The 26,120-nt window shown below is 39.5% G+C and overlaps 1 long non-coding RNA gene across 1 annotated transcript in view; it reads left to right on the forward strand.

The window, feature by feature from the left end:
• The window catches only part of LOC134299375 (uncharacterized), a 35,124-nt gene extending 9,824 nt beyond the window's left edge, over nt 1-25,300 (forward strand). The window contains exon 2 of the long non-coding RNA XR_010006566.1: nt 24,005-25,300. This is a non-coding gene — a long non-coding RNA (uncharacterized LOC134299375). The remainder of the gene's footprint in view (nt 1-24,004) is intronic.
• The last annotated feature ends 820 nt before the right edge of the window (nt 25,301-26,120 follow it).

A 26,120-nucleotide genomic window follows, 5' to 3' on the forward strand; every position in this document is an offset into this window, starting at 1 on the left:
GATCATAAGCAAAGCAGTTTATTAAAGATTATATATATGCAAGCAACTAGGTTTAAAGTTAGTTGAGTAAATAGTCTATAAAGTAATGTCTCTTATGGTTCAGATATGAGTTCAATAAAATCTTTCAATTGTAATCCACAAACAGAACTTGTTAGTTCCAGCAAGCCATCAAAGTAGCCCACAAACACCATCCAAACAGGATCAACCCAAAGTTGACAGGACCATGAACAAGGCACTGTGAAGCCACAAACTAATCCACCTGGAAAGCAGGAACTTGGGAAGCAAGGAATCTCGAGAGTCACTAGGCACGAACTTGGCTTGGAAGACTGGAAACAAGGCACAGGAGCAAGGCAAGGAACAAGGTACTGGAACACAGATTCCTCTTCCAAGGATTGCAAAGTTGACACCACACCCAGAGAAGGGAATGAAACACCTTTAAGGTAATTCCAAGGCTACAAGTCAATTTGGCATGTTAGTCATTAGTGCGCCTGAGAGCCAAGCGCTTACTTCGTCTCACTTCCTCTCTGCCCCCTTTCCATTGCAAAAGATTCTCTCCGATTAAAAACCCCATCCTCCCTAGCATCAACAACATCTGGCAAAACCAACTTTGAGGAAGAATCGGAATGCTCTCCAATTAGCGGATCCTCAGACACCACAACTTCAGGCACCTGCAAAGGCATTGGGTTTCGATCCAAGTTCTGAATGGCCCCAAAATCCAAGTCAGACTCTGAATCCACTTCCAACTCCTGCTGCAAAGCAGGCCATGATGGCAGAGATACAACACCAGCACTCTTTGGCAGAGGAGCCAAACGGGTCTTGTAAAATATCTTTTGGGTTAGAAAAGATTTGTGATGAGCAGTGTGAAATATAACCAGCTTCTTTGGAGACAAAAGATCTTGGACAGCTCCTAGGATTCATCACATGGAGCCATGGGAGTGACATTGGGTCAAACTGCATTGATTCTGCAGTGTAGATGCACCCCATTGTCACTTCCATTGCAAAAACGTTTCCCAGTGGCACCAATGGGAACTTTCTTGACAATTGAAATAGTGTTGGAAAGGTGGGGGCATTATCTTTTTCGGAACTGCTGCATAAGGTTGTTGGTGTGTACTTTCAAGTCATTTGGTAAATCTATCAATATGTTTTCTTGGTGAGATTTGTGTAGAGTAGGTTTGTCTTCACCTTCCTCTAAGGTTGTGTGAATGACATACCCAAGGTCACTCAGCACATTTCCATGGGTGAGCAGGAATTCTAACTCAGGTCTCCTGGAGCCCTTATGCAACAGCAGTATAGCATGCATGCTGGCATACAAAAAAAGACTACATTTCTAGACTTCCATAGTCCCAGCCTGATTCCCTATGGCTGCTGTTTACATTAAAAGCTCTTGTGCTGGCTGAATGCAGTAACACATCCATTGTGAGATTGGATCCAAAATCTTTACCGTGTAGAATTGCAAAGCATTGTATTGCTGCTGAGTCACTCACTCAGCCTTGGAAAAGTTCCTCTGCTGTTTACATTGCATGCACTTTGCTTTCTGGCACCAAATGCATATAATTCCCAGCACTTGGCATTCCTTTCCTTCTCATTTAAATGCTAGAATGCACATCTATTTCAAATATGCATAACAAAGTTGACACACTGGTCAGTTTGAAGATCATATATTGTCATTTGATTTCCTCTGTCAGATATTCCATGAAGCTCTAATAACTGACTGAAAAGCTTCAAGAAACTGTCTATTTAGCACAACTACCACTAAAAACAGACATTTGTTTACTAATTATTGTCACTTTGCTTTATGCTAATTTAATATAAGCAACATTTTGAAAGTGTAGGCCGGTGCAGATATTCGCAAATAAAAGGAAGGGCCAATTAACACTGCGAAGGAACAATATATACTATTTATTAATTGATTCAGTCAGCCCGTTTATCACTTGCCCAATAACAGTTGTTTTGTGTGCAGCACTGCAAATAAAACCAAATTAAAAATCAGTTACAATACATCAAAAACTAAAAAGCAGAAAAGAAAACAATGGCAAGATCAAGTATAGAAACAAGATAAATCACTGTTCTTATGAAACTGAATTATGTTTAGTGAACCGGGGGGGGGGGGGGGGTTAGTTAAAAAATGGAAGGGGTGTGCACGTTAATCAGTTTTTTAATACTTGTGGGTCACAAGTGGTCCAGACAGGCATTGTTTTAATTTCTACTTGATCTTTTAATCTTAATCACCTTGATTAGCATTAATGGCATTGCCTTGATTAGCATTAATTGTCCACAAGCTTGTGGATTTCAATGGCTTCTCTGTTAGAGTGGTCCAGCATTTCTGTGTGGACAAGCATGTGAACAATTTCAACAGAAAGGAGGAGACCATGAAAAGAAACGAAATCTGGCTACCAGTATTAAAAAACTCTAAAATCAAAACAGTAAATAAAGAACAACACTCTGAAAACAGAGGAATTCCAGACATGAATCAATCAGGGGCAGCTAACACCTCTGAACAAAAGATTCCCCCAGGCAGGAAGAAGCCAGGACATGAACCAGGCAAGACCATTAATGCTGATCAAGGAGATTAATTAAAACATTCACACTGCCTCCAACAGACAAAGAGTTCTTTCTTCCACCCTGGACCTTCCATAGATATATAAACTCTCCTTGCTTAGTTTTTCCCATATATCTCATAACTTCTGAGGATGCCTGCCATAGATGTGAGTGAAACGTCAGGAGAGAATGCTTCTGGAACATGGTCATACAGCCCAGAAAACACACAACAACCCAACTGATCAGCTCTTTGGGCTCCCACGAAGACACGGCTGATTTCCAGCTGGTTTCAAGAGAGGGGAAGCGGAGAGCCATTAGAGGTCTCTGAAAGTGTTGATTTTAAACTTTATAATATTAAATAGATTGTGAATAAGCAATTGGAGAAAGAGGGAAATCCGGCAGCATTAAAAAAAATTCCCGCCATTGTGCACTGATGCTGTATTTGTATTAGGATATTTGCATGTGCGCATATACGCATCAGCACATAATTGAATGATTAAAAAAACTTCTAGCAGATGTCCCCTGTCCACCCTCCATTTTAGCCTGAGACACAGAAGGGCTATAAGGACGGTGGGGGAAGAAATCCTGGCAGGTCTGTGTGGGGACCTGCTCTGAGGTCTCGGGTTAGTTTATCCTGCATACCATTTGGCACTATCCGGAAGCAACTTCATGACCCATCTACATTCCATTATAATGCAGATGGAACTGGATTAGATGGCAGTGTAGACTCATATAATCCAGTTCCGTTCCGTTCAATCTGCATTGTATAAGCCTATACTGATCATATAATGCAGTTTAAATTGCATTATATGGCAGTATAGATGGAGTCCCAATCTTCATTAAGATACTGCTGGTTTTCCTACAGAAAGGAAAATATCAGAGCAGGAAGCCCAGCACTCTCAACTTGTAGGTGATAGTGTTGGGTTCCATCTTAAATCTGATAACACAGCGGGGCTCTGGATAAGAATTTTCAAGTCAGATGCTTTTAAAGAGGGAAACTAATTTCTACTACTGTACCTGATTCCTGTCATGGGACTTTCATAAGTTGTTAAACAACTCTGATAACTCATTTGTGAGCCTCTTAGGAAGACACAGCTTTAGACACTATTTATTATGTGATTAGAGTAGAGCTTTCTAAACAGGTTGGTGACCCAGTTTTTAGACATGTATCATTTGTGACCAGAGCCGGTCCAAGGTAATTTTCAAGTGTAGGCGAACATAAATTTTGCCCCCCCCCCCCCGGAAAAAAAAATCACTGAAAAATAAAAGTGTTGGATAAGCAAAAATGTTGGATAATAAGGAGGGATTAAGGAAAAGCCTAAATAAACAACACTCTGAAAACGGGAAATCCAGACAGGAAGCAATCAGGGCCAACTAACACCCCAGGGAGGAAGCCCAACTTGCCTTGCTTCCTAGACTTCCTACAGAGGAGGAGGAGGAGGGGGCTGAGTTGGATGACCCAGTAGTCTGAATCAGTACAATTATTTCTAACAATGTATGTCAGATTTTCTCAAACTGACATTTTCCAGAAGTGCTGGACATTCATTACTGCCATCTCTGCCTTGCACATCCATTAGAAAGTGTAGATTCTATATCTCTGCTAAACTAAATAGTTGTATACAGGTGTTAAAACTTTAATCCTTGGGAAAATCTACTTATAAATGAAGGTACTAGGACTTATTTAACAATTTCCCTCCTTTCTCATAAATGGGGCCAAAAGTGGCTCACCTATGAATTAAAACAAGCTCCATAAATTAAAAAGTAACAGTAGAAAATGAACATTCAATTAAATAAGTGTGTATGCATTAAATTAATTCACCCAAGTTAGGTAAGATAAGCAATACTTACTTCACAGGCTTCCCAAAAACCATATTGTCTTCCTAGGCTCCTTTCTGCCGCAGGAGACAGGAGTTGCCTCGATGGCGCCCCCAACAACATGGCGCCACAGGCAAATGCCTAGTTTGCCTGGTGGTAGAACCTCCTCTGTTTGTGACACAGTAATTCAGTTTTATTAGCAAACCAGAAGTTAAACCAGTCCCTTATAAGAGATATAGGCATCTACATATAGTAATGAAATGTATGGAAACAAAACCTTTCATTTCTATATTTTAAAATATGATTTGTTGCTTATTTTGCAGACTCAGAGGTTTCTTATTACGTTTGTGAGACACATTAACATCACAACGCAAAGTTTGGAAAATTCTGGATTAGAGTGTTCAATGTGGAAGTTATGTTGTTAAGAAAAATTACAATATATATTTTCCACAAGGACTGTATAGTGCTATTCCTAGATTTATTGTTCAAGGGAGATTTCATTTTTCCCCATATAGCACAGAATGATTTCCTGACAAAATCTTAACAGTGAAAAAAAAAAAAGCAGTGGCATAGTTTGGAGCATTCTCATGAAAACTGAACATTTTCAGACATCTGATTACAGCACTTATTTGTACCTTTCTACCTGGTGGCTAGGTGGATTGTAAGGTGGCTTAGGGGCTTAATTTCCCTGCATGCTGCCATCCTGGCAGGAATTACAGCCCATTTTATGAGAAGTATTACCACATCAGTTGCATTAGCGAAGCTGCTCCACCCACAGATATTTGCCAAGCAATTACTGTGGCATTCTTTTGTTTTATACTACTTTAGGTTAGATACGTGGTTCATTGGAGGTTGGAAAGAAAGTACTACAGAAAGTGGTAGAAAGTTAAAGGGATTAGCCCGTATATACTCTTTAAAGGGATCAGCCAATATGTACTCATCAAAGACTGCTCTGGTATGTCCAAGCAGAAGATATTCTCCCCTGCTCCAGCAAACCACAGCGTTATTTCTTACCAAGATGGTTCTTTTTTGACAGCAGATAGTGGTTATCCAACCGCATCCAGGCAGTATTTTCCCTGGTGGATGGTAGTACACTTACGTCTAGAGTTATTTGGCTAGAGGTCACCTTCTTCTCTTTTGTGTGGGTCGGTGGGTTAAAATTCTAGATTAAATAACAGTTGGCCAGGCAACAATACAACACCAGTCACATTCATGTAGCAGTCAAGCATCTACCATTTTAGTGTCATCACATGAAAGATAACATCTTATCACAACAATATTTTTTGATAAATTATGACAACAAACGCTTCCTTAGATCTCTGTGGGTTGGTGGTGGGCGAGAATTTGAGGCATTACTGTTTACAAACTCAATAAAGGTTGCAAAGTGACAAATATGTTTACGTAATATGTATTTTCCTTCGTATATCTAACATAGGCATTTTTCTGTTGAGAGTTAATTTTCAGTCTATTTTCATACTATATCAAAGGTGACTCTTTAACACTTTTGCACTTGTGTACTATTTCTAATTTTGCTGCCAAGCAGGAGGAATTAGCTTATTAAAATAACAATCAAAATTATTATGCAAGTGTCATTTACCATAGGTAATGGGGATTAGCTTCTTGTTCAGATTTAGGAAGAGTTGTTCTTCCAAAGTTGAGGAAAAATGATAGCAGGACAAAATAACCTATCCTCTCTCTTGTTCTTGAAGTATTGTTGTAAAGTGTATCATCTTGCTTATTTTATTAGAATGAAAATATGATTAGGAAATATGTATCTTTGTGGAGCCAAAACAATTTAGGTAAAGATTAGAAAAAGGTAATGTGGAAAGACTTACTGGATTACTAGGAGGAGGAGAAGGGATGTTCTCTTTGAACATGTTAAATAAAAGTAAAGGTTTTCCCCTGACATTAAGTCTAGTTGTATCCAACTCTGGGGGTTGGTGCTCATCTCAATTTCTGAGCCAAAGAGCCGGCGTTGTCTGTAGACACCTCCAAGGTCATGTGGCTGGTATGACTATATGGAGTGCCGTTACCTCCCCGCCGGAGCGGTACCTGTTGATCTACTCACATTTGCATGTTTTTGAACTGCTAGGTTGGCAGAAACTGGGGCTAACAGTGGGAGCTCACCCCACTCCCTGGATTTGAACCACTGACCTGTCGATCATCAAGTTCAGCAGCTCAGCGGTTTAACCCACTGTGCCATTGGGGGCTCCTTGAACATGTTAAAATGTGTATAATATCTATCCTATTTGTCTATGGACAAAGCACGTGAGACATGGTGCTGAAGGCTTTTTACAGTCTTATCTTAACATAAAAGCACCTGTGAAATTGATCTGTAAGATTTCTAAGGTCCTCAATATCTACAGTATTTTTAAAGTATCCCCCAAACCCAGCAAGCAGCCATTTATGTCCCATCCCCCCAAAAAGTGGCCCTTTCCCCAACATCAGCGGGCAATAGAAGTAATAGCTCACCAACCAGGTCATTTGGGGGTCCATGGAGCCCAAACTCAAAATAGTTGTCCACATCTTCTGTAGGTGAACCTATAGTTGATGCTTCTCAGAGTAGAATTTTATGTCAAAGGGAATATAAAGGTAACATTTTGGGATACAGGGTGGTACAGCTTTTCCATGGACTCTACTATGATATTTCTTTCAAAGGCAGTTTTCATTGGAGACAAATAATATTTAAAAGTCCAACAGTATCAGAAAATCACCTTTCTCAATACTAACCTTCCCAGGATTGCAGAGATTTATCATGTAATTCTTTTCTTGATGGCAATCATATGTGGCAGTCCTTTAGATCAGGGCTTCTTAAACCTTTTTCACTCACCGCCCTTTTTGACCCCAAAAATGTTTAGGTGACCTCAGTTATGTAGGCATATAAAATAGCCATAAAAACCAGACATTTGCTGGTAATAAATCAGCATTTGCAAAGCTTGCTAAACAAGCTGATTTTTCTCTTTGTGGAGTACAACTCAAGGATTTTACTGCAGAGTCCATTGTAAACACTGCACATTGTGACTAACCGATTCATATAAACGGGTGGCATTCAGAAACCTTTTTTGTTGCCAAAATTTTCATGGCCTGAACATTAAACTAAGGGTGGGCTATTTGGGGGTGGAACCTACCATTTAAAGCAGTGTTCTAGATCAGTGGTCCTCAACCTGGGGTCTCCAGATGTTTTTGGCCTACAACTCCCAGAAATCCCAGTCAGTTTACTAGCTGTTAGGATTTCTGGGAATTGAAGGCCAAAAACATCTGGGGATGCCAGGTTAAGAACCACTGTTCTAGATGAAGGCACTCTAGCTGGAGATATCAAGCTTCCAAAAAGAAATTTTCTCCTCCCCATTTTTTCAGGAAAAAGCAATTAACAAAATATTTGAAATACTTAGTTGAAGTATATTTACCTGCTTTACTGCTGAAAATTATTTTATTGCTTTAGAGACATTGCCTTATTTAGTGTATTTTAGAAATTTAACCAATATAAAATGTTTAGTTTTATTCAGGGAAAATTGTGATTATATCCAATACCAAAGAGAGCTGATTCTTCTGAAATACATCCAATATATGCATCTTAGTTTTTGACATCTGAAAAATGGGGGGAATGGAAAGGGGAACTGCATATTTTCTGATAAACAAAATCAGACATATTATTTAAGCAGAATCTGCCTGATGCAGTGACAGTGCTAAGAACTAGGTCAGCAGCATATTTAGATAAAAAAGTTTAATTTTATTAAAAATAGCACCAAATAATTGCCCATATGCTAGCACCCATTAAGAGGTAAAATGTACCATGAATTTGAGCACTGTGTATATCTTAGGCTACATATTATTCCTCTCTGCAGATTGCCTTACATACACATTTCTATGGCATGCAGTTCCAAGTATTTTGGGCAAGTAATCTCTTGTCTTAAAAAGCATTTTTCTCATTCCAAAAGAAAAAAACGTCACGAGAGGAGTTTTTTCCTATGCTCTTCAAAGTTACCCAGTTTGTCTTATGTGGGTAGTAGGGAATATGTTCTTTTTCTCCTGAATTTTCCAAGCTTTCCCCCCAGACCTTTGCATCTCTAAGTCTAGCTAAGCTATAGAATGCCCTCCCACTAGATATCTTATTATACTCCTCACTTTCAGTTGAATATTTATTCATTGTACAAGCATCAGATACATGAAATGTTTATCTCCCAGCAGCTTTATTTTATTAAATACCTATAATTAAAAATCATTTTATTGGTTTTTGTGTATTGCATTGTATATATTACATAAGTTACTCCAGGCTCTTTGTGAGCAGGTAGGCTTTAAATTGCTTTTTTTTAAAAACCCACAGATTCTAATTATATCACCTACATACGCTCTAACATTTTACAGATGAACAATATAACATATGGGGTCAAGCAACTTCAGAATGTGTTTAAGATGAAAAAATTACTAATGGAAAATAAGACACAACATAAGAGAGCCCTCAGCACAGTTATTGGCACCTCATCCAAACCATCTCAAGTCTCATAGTGGTCATTTCATTCAATGGTTCCACCAATTTTAGGGAAAAACGAGTTAATCTATTCCTTCTACCAGACAAATGTATTACTATGTCTATATGAATGAAGGATCCCTATCCTATTAAAATACTGATCTAGTGAGTGCCATAGGGTTTTATGTTGCAATGAATACAGCTGAGGAATGTTACTTTTTCTGAGAGATGGCCCCAGGATTGTTGAGCTGAAGTTTAGGCAGACATCACATCAAGTCATCCTATGACTGCTGTCACATTGACCTGGTTCTGTACTCTGAACCACTCTGGGCCCTTCCAGACAGGCCCTACATCCCAGGATCTGATCCCAGTTTTTCTACTGTGAGTAGTGGGAACTTTGGTACCTTCATATGAAATTTTTAAAATTAAAAACAAAACTTCACCAGCTATCTTGTACAATTAAGGTAAGACCACCCCACCTCAAATGGTATAAAGTGTTACTAAAAGGTAACACACATTACTTTAGAAATAGCAAATAATAAGCAATGTATTTGCATTTAAATTAATTTTCTCTGGCTTTTGAGTTGAAGCTATGTTTTTTAAAATCCAAGAAATGATGAATTAGAAAAAGCATGCTTTCTTTCCCCCACAAGGTTGCTGTTCTTCTCAGTTATCCTGCCAAAATCCCTCCTAGTAAAACACTTTCTAATTTAGCACTTTAAAAAAGCAGGGAAGGGAGTACTGTGTGTTCTAGCCTCCAGTATTACAATACAAAGAACAGATGATAAATGGAATGTGAAGTAGGTCAAGTTATTGTGTGAACTACTATCTCCTATGCTGAAATACAGTAACTGAATTAAATCTGTCTTTCTCTGTCTACTTTGTTTTCTTTTCAGAGGGAATTGTGTACTAAAGTACTCTAGCAAAGACAATTCAGACACAAATCTGTGCCAATTAATTTAAAGACCTACTTGCAGATCTTTAAATGGGTCAGTGATATTGTGTTGACCAAGTACATTTTTTCCATTTTAGACAAGGGACAAGAAGGATCTTTCCATACAGTTATTATAAACAGGAGTGAGGATTGCATGGCACTCCAGATGCTGCTAAATTCAAGTGCCCACAGCATTACCATTGTCTATGCTGGCTTCAGTTGATAAAAGTTGCAGTTTGATAATACCTGAAAGGCTGCCTGCTATAAAGTTACAACGTTTAACAACCCAGTCCTACAGATGTTTCCTTGAAAGTACTTTCTCACATATTCAGTGGGGTTAATTCCATTGTAAAACCATGCAACAGATTTTTCCAAAGCCAAAACAGAACTAGACCCATTAGCACTGATTCGTGCAAGATTCAGATTGGATCTTGATTATTCCAACGAAATCGTGATAGTCCTAATCCAATTCTGGAATGGAGTGGCACAGACTGAAGTAATTGAGACTGGAGGTTTGGACATCAACAATAGGATAGGGGAGCCACATGTGTCTCAAAAACAACTGTATAAGGAAAATGACAAGGTGGCATTCTTCAGAAGGAAAGGTCAGGTTGTGCATTCCTTGTTTATGGTTATAATATACAATATGGGGTTATAATCCCATAAGCAGTCTCCAGTCACAGTATTTATGAGGAGAAGTGAGTGAAGTCACTGAAATTATATAGCCAATTATCTCCTGTGTTCCATCATTTATTTACCTGATTTAGCAGTTAGTAGCAGCTAGCTGAAACACCTGTGGTTGTCTGAGCTTGGTTTTTCTGAGAGCCCTTCTATACAGCCCTATAACTCAGAATATCAAGGCAGAAAATCCCACAATATCCCATTGGGTTATCTGTGTCCATACTGCCATATATTCCAGTTCAAAGCAGATAATGTGGGATTTAAATTCAGCTGTGTGGAAGGGGACTGAGTGTTTGTCCTTTTATTCCTAATCTTTTCTTTTCTCACTATAAGTAGCCCAACTTAATCTTGTTCTTTCCTTTCCTGTTCTTTTGTGAGTGTCAATAGTTATCAGTGTTTCTCAACCTGTGGGTCCCCAGGAGATTTTGGCCTACAACTCCAGAAATCCCAGCCAGTTTACCAGCTGTTAGGATTTCTGGGAGCTGAAGGCCAAAACATCTGGGGACCCACAGGTTGAGAACCACTGAGTTAGATGGTAAAACACATTCCTTCTCCTACACACTCATTGTTAGGCTTCTGATTTGTGTTCTCAGTGTGATACATTTTTTAAAAAATCAAGAAGCAGAACGGTAGGTTTGTCTATACTGGTCCAATACCCTGGTTTCAACCTGAAGTTGAACCTGGACGTCTAGACAATATCTAGAGACTTTCAGTCCATAACACATGGTAAAACCAGTTAATAAGTAATAGAAGCAGAAAACTCCCAGTAGCCAGACAAAAACAGAAGAGCATATAGAGCACAAAGAAAGAGTGCTGAATTTCTTGGCCGTAGCTCTCCTTCTCCCTATGCAGGAAGCTTAGGAACTCAGTTGTGGAGGAAGTGGGGTGGGAGATTATTCTTTTTTATTCAAGGAGTTTACAGCACCATTCTATACCACCTCTTATATGCAGAAGTGTCTTGATTTCAGTGGGATTAAGTGCCCTAAATTCTGCATAGTCTGAGCTGTTAATTGGGACTGGAGTGCTTTATAATGTATGCTCTATTTATATACACGCTGTGATCTTCAGTGCTTGTATCAAGATTATATTAAAGAATATGTTTTTATAATCCTTTACTGTGTGCAGAACTCAGATAAAGTTTATAGCCTTTAAAAATATATGACCTTAAGAGGGTTGATTCTTACAGTTAATGGGAGGTAATGCTCGTTGCAATGCTGTTTAGTCTTTATTCTACTGTGTCAGTGCCCCAGAAGGCACTGCTTCTTCTTTACCAGAGGTCTTTCAAACCTGATACCATTGACCAGTGGTTCTCAACCTGTGGGGCCCCAGATGTTTTGGCCTTCAACTCCCAGAAATCCTAACAGCAGGTTGATTTAATGCATTTCAGAGCTAGCTCTAACTGTGGCATCCAGGCAACAAATTTCCACAAAAGCATGCAAAAGAAAACCCTTAATGTGCATCAGCGCTCTGTGGTTGTCTAATCACCATCAGGGTCTCAAACTGCTTCCAGGATGTCCAGTGTAATCATCTGCATGTCAGTTCTTGGACAGCAAAACCACTTTCTTCCATACTAGTCTGAAACCTCATTAAATAGTCAATGTAGATAAAGCCATTATTACCGCTCCTATTTTGCTCGATTTCAAGGCAAGTATTCTTCTTTTTCAATCATTTGCAGTAGTTTGGCCTCTGTCATACCCATATTTTTGTTTTGCTTGTCTAAGGCTGAATCAATACTGTAGAATTACATCACATTAACTAGCATGGGTCAAAGCTATAGAATCATGGGAAATGTAGTTTTAGGAGGTCTTGAGTCTTCTCTGCCAAAGAGTGCTAGTGCCTCACCGAACTATAAATCCCAGGATTTCACAGCATTGGGGTCAGATTGCACTCATTCTACAGTGTAGATGCACCCATGTTGACGTATTCTCTGCATCACTGATATAAAGGCCTTTTTCTCTTGGTCTCCATTTTTCCCCTCTCTTTCTACATGTCTCCTGTTGTCAGTTCCACGCATTTCTTTCCTTAGTTTCTTTTTGGAATATTACATCTATTTCTCCCCTTGCTGGGCTTAGTAGCAACAAGGTCTTGACTTTTCCCTGCTCTTTTCCTCAATACACTTACATTACCACCATGTACTTCTGTATTCAGTTCAAGGCATGGACAAAGAATGAAAAGATAGGGGCACATTTATTTGATGTTGCCACAGAGGTGTGAAAGGGCTGTAAGCAGTGGTTATTTAGTAGTCTCATATTGTGCTCAAGGATGTTATTTTTGCCGACCCTCTGGGTATTTAAAATGCAACCCTGTGCCTTTTGAACTCAAAGGTATGCCCTACTGTGTTCAAATGGAGATTCCTATATATACACATAGTATAGTAGAGTCTCAAAGCTTGAATCTGTAAGTACACACAGCACTCCGTACTGGAAAAATATTTCCAAATACCTAAAGTAGTAATGTGTGTGAAACATAATGCTGTAGCCTTTTCACCTGACACACCTGGGATATTTAAATACTCAGTGCTCAATCTGTAAAATTCATCTGTCTTCCAAAACTGATCAATTATTAAGAAGCGCCTTGAGTGATTCTTAGGTTATAATGCCAAGAACACTTCCTAGAAATTGAGCCTCCATTTATTCAGTGATTTATGTCTCACTGAACACAATAAAAGAGCACAGATCTTTTACCCTTGTAAAAGACTGATCAGGAAATGTGTCCATGTTGTTCTTTCAGTTATAACATCTGGATTCCTAGGACTGGACTTTTGAGTGTATCTTTCTGTTGAATTGAGTTTTTCTGCATTATTGAGGATAGGAGATGGCAGTGAGGTGGGGAGGGGTCAGAGGCTTTAATATATATACTTGCAAGCCTAGATCCAAAGCATAGTGTAACTAGTTGAATAAACTCAGTAGCTCCTTGTTACATATGCCCAAGAGTCTTTCATTTACGGTGGAAGTTGGCAACTGTGGAAGGCTTAGGGCCCTTCCACACTGCCCTTTATCCCAGGACTGGATCACAGATTATCTGCTTTAAACAGGAATATATGAGTCCCCACTGCCAGATAACGTGGGATAAACACATAATCTGGGATCAGATCCTGGGATAAAGGGGCAGTGTGGAAGGGCCCTAAGGTTGGATCTACATTGCCATATAATCCAGTTTCAGAAGGCAGGTTAACTGTATTGAACTGGATTATACGGCAGTGTAGACTCATATAATCCAGTTCAATGCCATTACTGCTAATCTGCATTCTAAAACTGGATTATATGGTAGTGTAGATCCAGCCTAAGAGTCATGTTAATCCATGAGGAGACCTTTAAAGGACTGCATTCCCTCACTGCATTTTCCACAGGGGGAAAAACCCAAATTGTTCATTCTCAAATGCCCCCAATGCCCTAGACATTGCAAGGGGGCATTGCCATCTTATTTTAAAGTCCTCCCTGTAAGGCCTTTTAGGCCGAGGAGAGATTTTTCTTTCCAAATCAGGAAGTAGTTTCTTTTTAAAAAGTTTTTTCCCTATCCCTGGGATAGGGAGAATGCCTTGAAATGTCCTCACATCTTCTAGAGCACAGCTTCTTAAAGTGTGAGTCCTGACTCGAAATGGGGTCTCCAATTACACAAATCTGTTAGTAGCAAGCTGCAGTGTTTACAGTGGACTCTGCAGAAAATGCTTCAGCTGTACTCCACAAAAAGGAAAATCAGCCTGTTCAGCAAGCCTTGCAAAGGATGGTTTATTGTTATTAATGTTTGGTTTCTATACAAATTTTATATAGGGACCATGTTAAAAATTCTCAGGCAAAAAGAGAAGGTTCACAGTGCTATGCATATTTACTCAGGTGTATACTGTATTGTGCTTAGTGAAGGTTCCTCAGGTTAACTGCACATAGAATTTCAATTTTTGAAACTGCTTGTGATATAATGCGGTGTTTTCTCAGAAAAAGGCAATAAAAATTCATTGTGAATACTCAGATCCTGGAGCACAAATGAAGTAGCTATCTCAATCCAAGTTTCCTCATTGTTCAGCAAATGAAGCTATCCACAAGAGATATATCCTAGGACTTAGTATGGATACAAGAAACTGCGAGTGATAGCAATCCCTGTGAAACGAATGACTTCAGGCTGAAGTGCACCGTAGAGTTGTGTGGGAGGACCTAGGAAAATGCCCAAAGAGGACATATTTTGTCAGATGTGGATAGATGAAACAGTGAGGACCAACCCGATTGATATGGGGGTTGCACTGTATTGCTTTTCAAAAGCTGCTAGATTTTAGCTGGTGAGACTATAGCAATTTGTGATCAAAAACTTTGCCTGACATATTTTTTTCAATTCTGCTGGGAGATCCTTTCTGTGAATTGTTAGACAGAACATTGCTTGCCTTGTGTCGGGGCACTCGCTGTTAGGCCTGCCACCCTTTCTAGAATTCACTGTACTTGGCAGCCAATCAGAGCCAAAACCAAATTACCTCCAGAACACAAAGCAAGACACACTGATTTTATACTGACTCCTTTGTTCTCAATTCCTCTCCCAATTAATATAATATCTAACTTACATAATCAACTGTGCATGCATTTGAACATTCTTTGGCAAGAAATTTTCACTGTATGAAATATTCATTGCAAAAAAAGGGCTGAAACATGCCTGGATGCTTCCCCGGTGCAGGCTCCCAAACACCGAGGGAGAAAGTGAACGGTTGAGGAAATAGCTGGATCCCTTGGTTTCCCACTAGCACAAGACATTACTGTTATGCCTCTTCTCCTCTTGTGTCTCAAACTAGATGATAAATTTAACAGATTTTGTAGAGGAAGTGCTTCTTTGAGTGGGTGAAAGATCTGTACTGCACAAGGTTGTCCTTATCTATGTATCTTGCATTTGACTTGTTTTGTTGTTTGATTGCTATCATAAGGTAGACTAAGAATGCTTCTACACTGTAGAATTAATGTAGTTTACACCACTGTAACTGGCAAAGGTCAATAAATTGGAATCCTGGGATTTGTAACCAGCATTCTTTGGCAAAGAAGGCTAAATCTCCCAGGACTCCATTGTATCGAGCCATGGCAGTTAAACTGGTGGTGAACTGCATTCATTCTACTATGTAGATGCACACAAAATTGTCTGTAAGTCTGACTGCTGGGGCATGTGCAGTATCTCTGAGGAAATGCCATTGTGGGAGAAAAAAAATGGTTTGTTATAGGAGTTTGGATCTGTGGACTGCATTTTCCTTGGGTACCTTGGAGAGCTACATCCTATACTTTCTGTATTTGTTTTGTCCACAGATGTCTCATGATCCCTTTTCATGTGAAAGGCAATGCCATTATGTTTCTCGCTTTCTGGGCCATTTTAGGGCAAAGAGGGGATTCTTTAAAAATTGGGAAACAATTGAAAATATCCAGTATCAATTCTTTTAGGTCTCTTTCTATTGGAAAGCAGGCATCTCCTGGCCTGAAAAAGGCCTTGGATGGACAAACATTTATCCAAATCAAGGAACACCCCCTCCCCCCCCCCCGGGATATTTAAATGCAAGGAATTGCTTTGAAAAATAAAGTCCTAGGTACCCTTTCCTTAGTCCTGTTTTAGGAAGTGTATATTCTCCTTAAGATCTCATTTGACCCCTTTACAAGTAAATATGGGGGCCTGTAGAAAACAAAGCTGAGTCTTTACGTGATGTGCAATTCTCCTTCCTATGAAAGGGAGCATGTCGGTAACAATGTCTGTGATTTTTGTATGTTCTCTGTAAAGGCTTGGTGGGTACTAGTGGCACCTAGAAAATTGATTAGGATTTATGGTTGAATTCAGTGAATATTGTTCATGCACATAATCTATGCACACTTCATGCCACAAAGATTTCAGTGATGTATTCTAATTAAAAAAAACTGTTTCAACTGTTCAACAATTACTGTTAGGGTTTTGGATTTGATCTTTTATGCTTACTTAGAGCTGTTTGATTGAGTTCAACTGAGTTTTCTTTAATATATATACACACTGTATTGAAGATTTAGAACTGCTTAACATCACACTTACATATCAAGCATTTGGAAGTATTAGTTCAAAGAATGATTCTTAAGGATCAACACTGCCAGTGTCATGTTTACCATCCTTGTGGGAGGGTTCTCTTATGTTCCCACATGGAGCTGGAGCTGATAGAGGGAGCTCATCCACGATCTCCCCGGTTTGGATTAGAACCGCCAACCTTCAGGTTAGCAACCCAACCTTCAAATCAACAGTCCTGCTGGCACAAGGGTTTAACCCACTGAGCACATCAAAAATATTTGGGCGTCCCCTGGGCAACGTCCTTGCAGACAGCCAATTCTCTCACACCAGCTGTTCTGCATTTCTAGGACAACTGGTATTTAACATGACCTGGTTATGGCTATGCACAACTGTGTATTTCATAGACACCAATTACCATTTATACTCATGTATAAGCCAACCTCATGTATAAACTAAGGGCAGGTTCTGAGGACAAAATTATGGATTTTGACCTGTGGATAAGTCAAGGATAATTCTGCAAAGAGGGAAAAGCACCGATGCCGACTAAAGGGATCAGATGCCCTGGGCAAGCACTACCATCATTTCCCCACCCAGGCAGTCAAAAAGGCCAGAAGCAGCCCCATGGCAGAGACAGGAAAGAAAGCTGGTGATTCTTTTAGAATGGACCAAGCTGTTGTCTTGCCACGCTACTCATAAGAGTGCAGAACTCACACTGACATTTTTTTGTTGTTTGATTAAATTAGACTTATAGATGAGTATACATGAAATGTATAAAGGCAAGCATTTTTGCAATCTGGTCAGGTTATATTAATATCAGTTTGTGTAGATGAATGTGTTTGCTCCTAACCAAAATTCATATTCTATTTACCCTTAGGTGGGATATTCTTCTTTTCTCTTTCCTTCCTCCCGCATTACATTTTTGTTTGATTTCTTTGTACTATTGTTTTAAAAATCTTTTTTTAAAGGCCCAGTGATAGCATTGCTAAATTCCAAATAAATTAGAACACAGTGAGGAAAGAGTGAACAAAATCATTGTAGCTCACTGACTTACTGGCTCCCCCCCCCCCCCCCCACTGGCTTATTTTGCTGCGGTCTCCCTCCTCCCGCCTAAAGGTAAATGTCAACATGAAGAACCACAGAAGTAAAAAGTAAATAAAAATAAGCTTTATTCCTAGTGGCACATTTCTAAACCTGTCCACTATGTTTGGATACCATATTGCAATAGTCGAGAGGAACTTTGTTGCAGTGGTTTAGCTCACTCTTTTTCCATTGTGTTTGCACCAACTGGATCTGGTATGTTTACTTTGATTTTCCATAATTTCAGGGAAGGTAAAGTAGTCTTCCAACTTCATCACATGCATTGAATTCTACTGAGCCGTCCACTTAAGAAACTGCAATTGACTGTACTCATGACATGATGTAGGCTTCAAATGTAGGGTAGAGATATCTTGGTGTTTTAAAAGTGTTTTAAGGGGTTATATTTTCAGATGCTTTCCAAGCTGGTTGACAAGTGATTTTTTTGATTAGAAAAATGGGCAAAATGGCTAATTCTGTCATGAGAGAGAGAGAGAGAGAGAGAGACAGAGAGAGAGAGACAGAGAGAGAGAGACAGAGAGAGAGAGGAGGATGGCTGGCCTGGTGGCAGAAGGAAGGGGGGCCATTGGCTTCGTCTCCTGAAGAGAGGAATCTCCTAATTTCTTTCCCGTCTTTCTATTTTCTTTCCTTCTTTCTCTTTTCCTTCCCTCTTTTCCGCTTCTTCTCTCTCTTCTTTCTCATTTCCTTCCCTTCTCCTCTCCCCCTTTCTTTTTTCCTTACCCTCTTTTTTCTTTCCTTTCCCCTTCCCTTCTTTCTTCCTACTTTCTTTCCACCTTTCTTCCTTTCTTTATCATTTTCTTCCTTTCTTCCTCTTCCATCTCTTTTTCTTCCCTCCTTCTCCCCTTCCATCCCATACTTCGTACCTTATTTCTCCTTTCCCTCCTTTCTTTCCACCTTTCTTCACTTCCCCCTTCCCTTCTTTTACCTTCTTTCTCTCTTCCTTCTCTTTTTTCTCCCTTCCCTTCTTTCTTTGTATCTCTGTCTCTCTCTTCTTTCCTCTTTATGTCCCTTATTTTCCCCTTCCATACCATTCTTTCCCCCTGTTGGCACTAGAGCCCTGAAACAACTTTTCACCACAAACCACACTCTGCCCAGATAATCCAGCAAGTAAAAGTTTATTCGGAGAAGAGTATATAAAAATAAGTAAATCTAAAAAAGGAGAATCAAAGTTCAAAGAGTTATTTCCAAGATAGCCAAGATTACAAAATCCTTTCAAATGTAGTCTCAACAGGCAGTACACAGATATATCCATAAACATGATAGCATGAATCCAAGTCAGGCAACCTATGTCACACATGAACCGAGAAACAGAACAAACTTAGAAACCTGAATATTGAATCCCAAAAACATAGGACCAGGAACAGAGAGCTGTTCACCTGAATGCAGCGTTGCTCTCACAAAGGATTGTACCAGCTGAAAACCACTTAAAAGGCCCCAGTCCCTCCCATGACAACATTCCTCACACACCTGCTCTTCCTTTCCTTATCTCTAAGCTGCTGGAAAAAGTGAGCCTGTCTCTGTTGTGTGCTCTGCTTCCGAAGTTCCAAGTGCCTTGATCTGGACAAACATTAATCTCCCACACTGCACTCAGCCAGCACTTCTGGCAGATTCTTATGAGAACAGATATCGTTTTCTCCAGGCTCATGGGAAGTGCCAGGAGATGAAGCCAATCTCCTCTTCATTTATTTCTTTTCTTTTCCATTTCTTTTCTTCTAGATACAGCTAGATCACAGAAGAAGTGAAATTATTTCTCTGTTTACTACAACTGTAATAAAAATTGCTTATTGCAATAAAGGGAGACTAGTTAGAAATGAAAGATGCATTGTAACTGGTTATTTCCAAGTTCTTATGTGAATGTCAACACTGTGGTGATGATGAATTCCCCTTTAAAATCCAGAGCGGGGAGCTGAAATGTATTGCTTAACTGTTTAAATTACAATGCATTTGTAAGTCAATGTGTTCAGAGGGACTCATGTAACCTATAGTTAGACAACTGATCTTGCAAATCTCAACCCACACACTTTTTCAATTGCAAATAATAGTGGGAGCATTCAGTTGGAAGAACAGGAATTTTGTACTGGAATTACATTGCTTAATGTAGGGATTGTCTATTTGAACCAAAAAAACCTTGTACTCACCACAAATCCTGGTAGTTTTTGTGATTCACAGAGGCTTCCCATGAGTATCCTGGGAGGTGTTTTTGCCCCACTTTGGAGGAGTATTCTGGGGCTTTGGGTAGCTGGACCACGGGACTGGGTCCAAATCAACCCAATCCCCTCTCCAGATAGACAGCACTGTCATCGCCCCTTCACTGCATTGAGCCATGCCGGCAAAGGAGATGGATTGTGCCTGTGTCATTGCTGCTGCCTTTCCTAGAAGGCCATGGAGCTCAAAGTGTCTGGCAATGCAGTCCTCTCCTCTGATGTCAGAACACAACTAGCAGAAAGGAGGGAGGGAGATTGGCCCTCTCCTTCTTGCAGGTTGTGCAGGTATCATGTTCTGATATCAGCAAAGGCAACTGTGGCAGCCAGTAGTTGCTCCAAGGCTGGTTGGGAGCAGTGGCAAGGAGAATGTGACAGTTCTGCATAGATGTCTTTTCAAGCTTTTTCTAGTGCTGAATGTGGGGCTGATTCAAGGTTAGACTGACACTGGGCTAACCTGTTTGGTGTAGACATGCCTCGTTTAGCTTCTCCTTTCCAATTGGAACATCATACTGTCCAAATTGTTTTATATCCACCTAACCTGCAGTGGGTTAAACTGCTGAGCTGCTGAACTTGCTGGCTGAGAGGTTGGTGGTTCTAATCCGGGGAGTGGGGTGAGCTCCCACTGTTAGCCCCAGCTTCTGGCAACCGAAAACATTCGGTTCGAAAACATGCAAATGAGATTAGTTCAATAAGTACCACTCCAGCAGGAAGGTAAAGTCGCTCCAAGCAGTCATGGCAGCCACATGACCTTGGAGGCATCTACGGACAAAGCCGGACAAAGCCCAAAGATGAGCACCACCCCCAGAGTCGGACATGACTAGACTTAAAGTCAAGGGGAAAACTTTACTCTTTAATATTTTAAGTTCAAAAAGGATTCACATAGGTCTTGCAGCATGCCTGCCTTTGGAACTCTCACTACAGTAATAGATTAGTGTTTTCCTACCACACCCTTTCTCTTATCTACATATAGAGAGAGGCTTGGGAGTTAGGTCTTTATGACAGCTGCTGAGCTAGGCTAGTCTTCCCTGGGTTAATCATTACTGGAGAATGTCTTGGCTGGACTAGGCCTCACTGGAATTTAACCTTACAGGTTATAAGGAGATGGGAGAGATTCAGTTTGGGGGCTGCTCCATGGCTATACAATTGAAATTATGGATAATTGACAATGGAACAGCCTTGGACTATGATTTTCAGATGATGTGATGATAATATTGAATGTAATGTTTTAAATGTTTAATATGTTTTAATTTTAAATTTAACTGATTTTAAGTCTCTGTTTGTATGTACAGTAGAGTCTCACTTATCCAAGCCTCACTTATCCAAGCTTCTGGATTATCCAAACCATTTTTATAGTCAATGTTTTCAATATATCATGATATTTTGATGCTAAATTCGTAAATACAGTAATTACAACATAACATTACTGAGTATTGAACAACTTTTTCTGTCAAATTTGTTGTATAACATGATGTTTTGGTGCTTAATTTGTAAAATCATAATCTAACTTGGTGTTTAATAGGCTTTTCCTTAATCCCTCCTTATTATCCAAGATATTCGCTTATCCAAGCTTCTGCCGGCCCGTTTAGCTTGGATAAGTGAGACTCTACTGTATTTTAAGGCATCTAATGGCTGCCATATGTAAGCTGCCTTGAGTCCCCTTGGGGGTAGAAATAAGGTAAATAAACAAATAAATAATAATTCCCAAGAGTTGTCTCCCATTACACTCTCTTTTCACCAGCAAAGATCCTCTTTAAACAGGATTGGGGTAGAGGGAGATGCAATTTGGTGTGTTGTTTTTAATATGTAATCTATATTTCCTGTGTTTTAAAAAACATTTCAAAAATAGTTTTAATTGAAAGGATTGTTTTATGTTTTAAAAAGGGTTGTATCTCACCTTACATGTCAAATCAGGCCTGAACTCTGCCTAGAAGCCAAGATGACTAAACTGAGAATGTCATACTGTGGACAAAATACATGACTCACCAGAAAAGACAATAATGCTTGGTAAAGTAGAAGGCAGCTGGAATGGAGAAAAACTGCATTAAAGGTGATAGGCCCAATTAAGATAGCTGTGGCCTTGAGTCTGCAAGAGCTGAAATCAGCGTGATAATAGTTAGGAACAAAAAATTGTTCACCAGTTTTGTTTTAACATGGATTGTTAGTTGCCATGAGTTGCATTTTGGGAGGAAGGTGGTGTTTATTTATTAATCTAATTAATAAAATTAAAATTAAAATAAAACCCATTTTCCTTGATCAGGCACCTGAGGTTCCACAATAAGCCAAATACCTGGTTGCAGACTGGCTGGTAGAAATCTTAACTTTATGGCGAATTAATATTTTCTGTCATTCATCATATTGAAGTTATGAATTGAGAATATGAAATGTGAACTCAGATTCAATTCAGCAGTACTCTCTCTCTCATCTTTACTACTTTTTCTGCCTTTTTCCTACCTTTGAAAATCATATATATGTGTGTGTGTGTAGCAGTATTTTGTCCGAGTCATAAATATTCAATATCTAGTATAATGATTCATGGGATTGGGCAATATCAATGGTAAATAACCTAGTTTCTAGATTCACAGGGAACTCAAATATTATTTTTAACTTGTAGGTTGCTACTAATTTATTTCTTGTTTACTTTTTTCCATACTGAATTACAGTCTTTTTAATAGTACCCTATATTTAACACCAAGTGACACAGTATTGCTATTCTCACCAAAGTCTGAAATATTATGCTTTGTCGCTGAAAAGAAATAACAATATTTTATAAAGTTTACTTCCTGCTGTTTTATGTGATTGTATTATTATTTGGGAAAAATTATAGGCTGAGAAAACATTGAAGGAAATACCGCTGTGTTGCTTTCAAAAATCAGCTATAGCTCAAAAGTGTTTTGGCGTAATTAATTTCCTGCGCTGTGATGTGTGCTGTGTTCTCCAGCTATGGTGATCAGCAAACATGCTTACTACTACAGCTGAACTTTGAATTCATCTGTCCTGTGAACATCATGATATCTCTTCCATTTTTATTACTAGTTTTTAAAGTATCTTGCGCTCCCTGTCCACTTAACATTTTAGTTAAGTTTTCATTAGACAAATTTTATATATGTATGTATGTATGTATGTATGTATGTATGTGTGTATGTATATATATATATATATATATATATATATATATATATATATATATCTCCATGAAATTTTACCTGCATAAAGTGTGGTCTTATGGTCCAATCTTATCAGTATCTGAATGAGATTTTATTGGTGATCTGAAGGTGATTTGGACCTATGTTGGCATGTTACTATACTGTGGATTTGTGTTACAGCTTGATAATTTTGTATATACTTTGCATGTGGGTAAAGTATGTTAGGATGGTCATTATGGCTTGACATCTTTCTGTCAACTACTGTTTGGTCTATGATGTCATTAAGATTTTCTTCAGATTATTGTGATGGCTAAGAATGAAGGAAGGGTGTATAGGTCTCTGCCTGGAATGAACTGTATCTTAGGAATTTGATTTTTCATCACCTACTATGTATGGAACATCATGCTCTATTTTTCATGAGCAGAATGTTGTTGTTGTTGATGACGATTTCCCTAAGGCAGGGGTGGGACCATCTAAGTATTTATAACATCATTTGTGGGCTATACAAAACTGTCAACTTAAAAATTATCGGGGGCGGGGAGGGAGCCTTGGCCATTGGGAAGGGGGAGAGGCCCAGGGAAGGGAAGCTATCCTTGAACCAGGGGAGGAGTGGGGAATCTGGGTGGGCTTGGCTTGTGATCGTGGTTTTGGAAGCCCTGGTGTCACACTCCAGAGTAGAAACCCTTTGACTTGAAACAGCACACCAGGTTGGCAAAATTAGTAAGCAGTTTGTAAGCAAAGCAATAAAAATTAGTAAAACAGTATAAATGCAAAATCCAAGATAATCCATAACCTTTAGAAGGAAACCAGGTTCATTAGTATATAGGAATCCATGAAGCAAGATTCATGAAAACAAGAGACCAAAACAGCAGGAAACTTCCTGGCAAAAAGCTTGATACATGGAACATGAAGCACTTGGAAACAAAGCCAGCACAAATTACAGACATTGATTCGACTGAAATATTAGTCTCCCATGAATAAATATAAACCCTTTCAAAAAGCTGAAACTGTCAGGAAAGCATTCTTTCTCACTCTCCCACTAGATAATAGGTTGTTATCTTTCTTTTGCTGTAAATGAATAGAATGTCTGAGATTCTGAAAGTGCTGCCTCTGTTTACTAAAACTCTGCTTTCTCTTCAAGGTTTCACTATCCTCTCCACTAGCACCTGGAAAAGCGTCATTTTCAGTCTGCTGCTCTGAGAAAATTGGTGAAAGGTCTTACAGAATCTCAGAATCACAGAATTGGAAGAAACCTCATGGGCCATCCAGTCCAACCCCCTGCCGGAAATCACATTGAAAGCACCCCTGACAGATGGCCATCCAGCTTCTGCTTAAAAGCCTCCAAAGAAGGAGCCTCAACCACACTCCGGGCAGAGAATTTCAGTGCTGAACAGCTCTCACAGTGAGGAAGTTATACAATAATATGTGACCTTGCTCAGACGTCTCTTCTGAATTTAACTCTGGGCCTAGCTCATAATCAGGAGCATCATCCCCATTTCCATTATGCATATCAACATGAACATCATTCCCATCATGAACTTCATCCTGACCATCATTGACACAATCACAGGCTGAACAGGCTGACATACAACACCTGGCAACTTCTTGGGTGGCATTGCAACCTGGAAGAAAGGGTGAAAGGGAAATGTGGCCACCAGGCAGTAGGCAGGCACGGGGATGTCCAGTCAGCCAGTCAGAGGAGAATCTATCGAACTGCGGCCATATCCCCAGAGAAGCGGAGTAGCAGGCGATGGAAGGAAGAAGGCAAGCAGGCCAACCATTTCCCAGGGCTGATCACAGCTTGCACCACCCAAGGAGAGAATGAATGAGGGAGAGAGAAGAAGGCAGCTGCAGAGGCCACCAAGCCAGATCAAATGATTTTACTGATCTTATAGGGCTGATGGGCCAGACATTCCCCATTCCTGCCCTAAGATGATGGATAAGATGCCCTCTACTTCTGTTCCACGTGTAGCCGTTATTTCCTATCTTTTCCAAACCTTCACATCTTCCAGTAATGGAGTTATGATTGAGATCTAGAAAATGCTAAATCCATGATTCCCTAACTCTTTTATATGTGTATTGCTCTCAAACTCCCCAGAGCTTTTAAAATACTCCTCAAAGCCTTTCCTAACTAATTATGAGGGTACTTTGTGCCATGGAGAGCATTACTGTGACTAGATATTGAAAATCTGAGAAAATATCCCCTATTTCTTTTATGGATTTTATGGGAAAATGTAATCTTTGCTTGGGTTATTCACTGTAAATAAAATGCCCACAGGGAAAATCTCTCTGTGGGAAATATATCCCTTCTCCTCAGTGGCTGTAATGCTTTTAAATGTATGTTTTTTCTAATCCAACCACTCTTGACAATTCCCTGTATCTTCTGATAAGAGTATGCTCCAGCAAATAAATAAAGCTATGTCCCGTAGCATAATTATTACTTTGTGTTTTACTGGTTGTTTTTTTCTGGAAGAATAATATGCTATTCATTTTCTGTTGTGTTCTGTTTGCAAATGTACCTAAGCAAAACCTTTCGTGTCAACACTATTATTTCTATATGACAGTGGGACACCCTATGACATACATGCCAGAAGGGACATGCATTGCCCTCTCTCGTGGCATGTTTGCCATCGCCCACCATGCTTGCCATCCTGCCTCTCGCTTTTCTGCTTGCTCACCTGCCTCCCTTGCTCACTTGCCTGCTTTCCCCGCCTCCACTCACTTGTCCCCACTTGTTCACCAACCCACCCACCCTGCTTGCTTACCTACTTGCCTGTCCCGCGCTCACCTCCTTGCCCCCGCCCGGGCTCCCCCTACATCTAATATTTTCTTAAACTTTTCTATTCAGGACTCTTTTGGCCCAACAAAAATATAACTCTGGGTATATAAAATAAGCATAAAAATAAAGTATTTACTGTTAACAAAGCAGCATTTGCAAGGCTTGCTACACATGATGATTTTTCTTTTTATCAAGTATAATTGATGCATCTTCTGCAGAGTCCACTGTAAACACTGTAAAACAGGTTTGTGTAAATGTCGAAATGTCTAGGTGGCATTCAGAAATTTTTTACTGTTGCCAAATTCTTCTGCCCTGCTTCATTTGGCGTCAGGACCCACAGTTTTAGAAGCAGTGTTTTAGGAGTACTTTTAATTTTGTTGTTTCTATATTTTATTCTAAAGTATGGATAAATAGGCTAGGGAAAAAATAGTTCCTGGAATTCCTGCTAATGTCAGACAAATATTATTGGATATCTAAA

The sequence above is a fragment of the Anolis carolinensis genome, chromosome 1 (assembly GCF_035594765.1).
Source record: "Anolis carolinensis isolate JA03-04 chromosome 1, rAnoCar3.1.pri, whole genome shotgun sequence".
NCBI classification, from domain to species: Eukaryota; Metazoa; Chordata; class Lepidosauria; order Squamata; family Dactyloidae; genus Anolis; species Anolis carolinensis.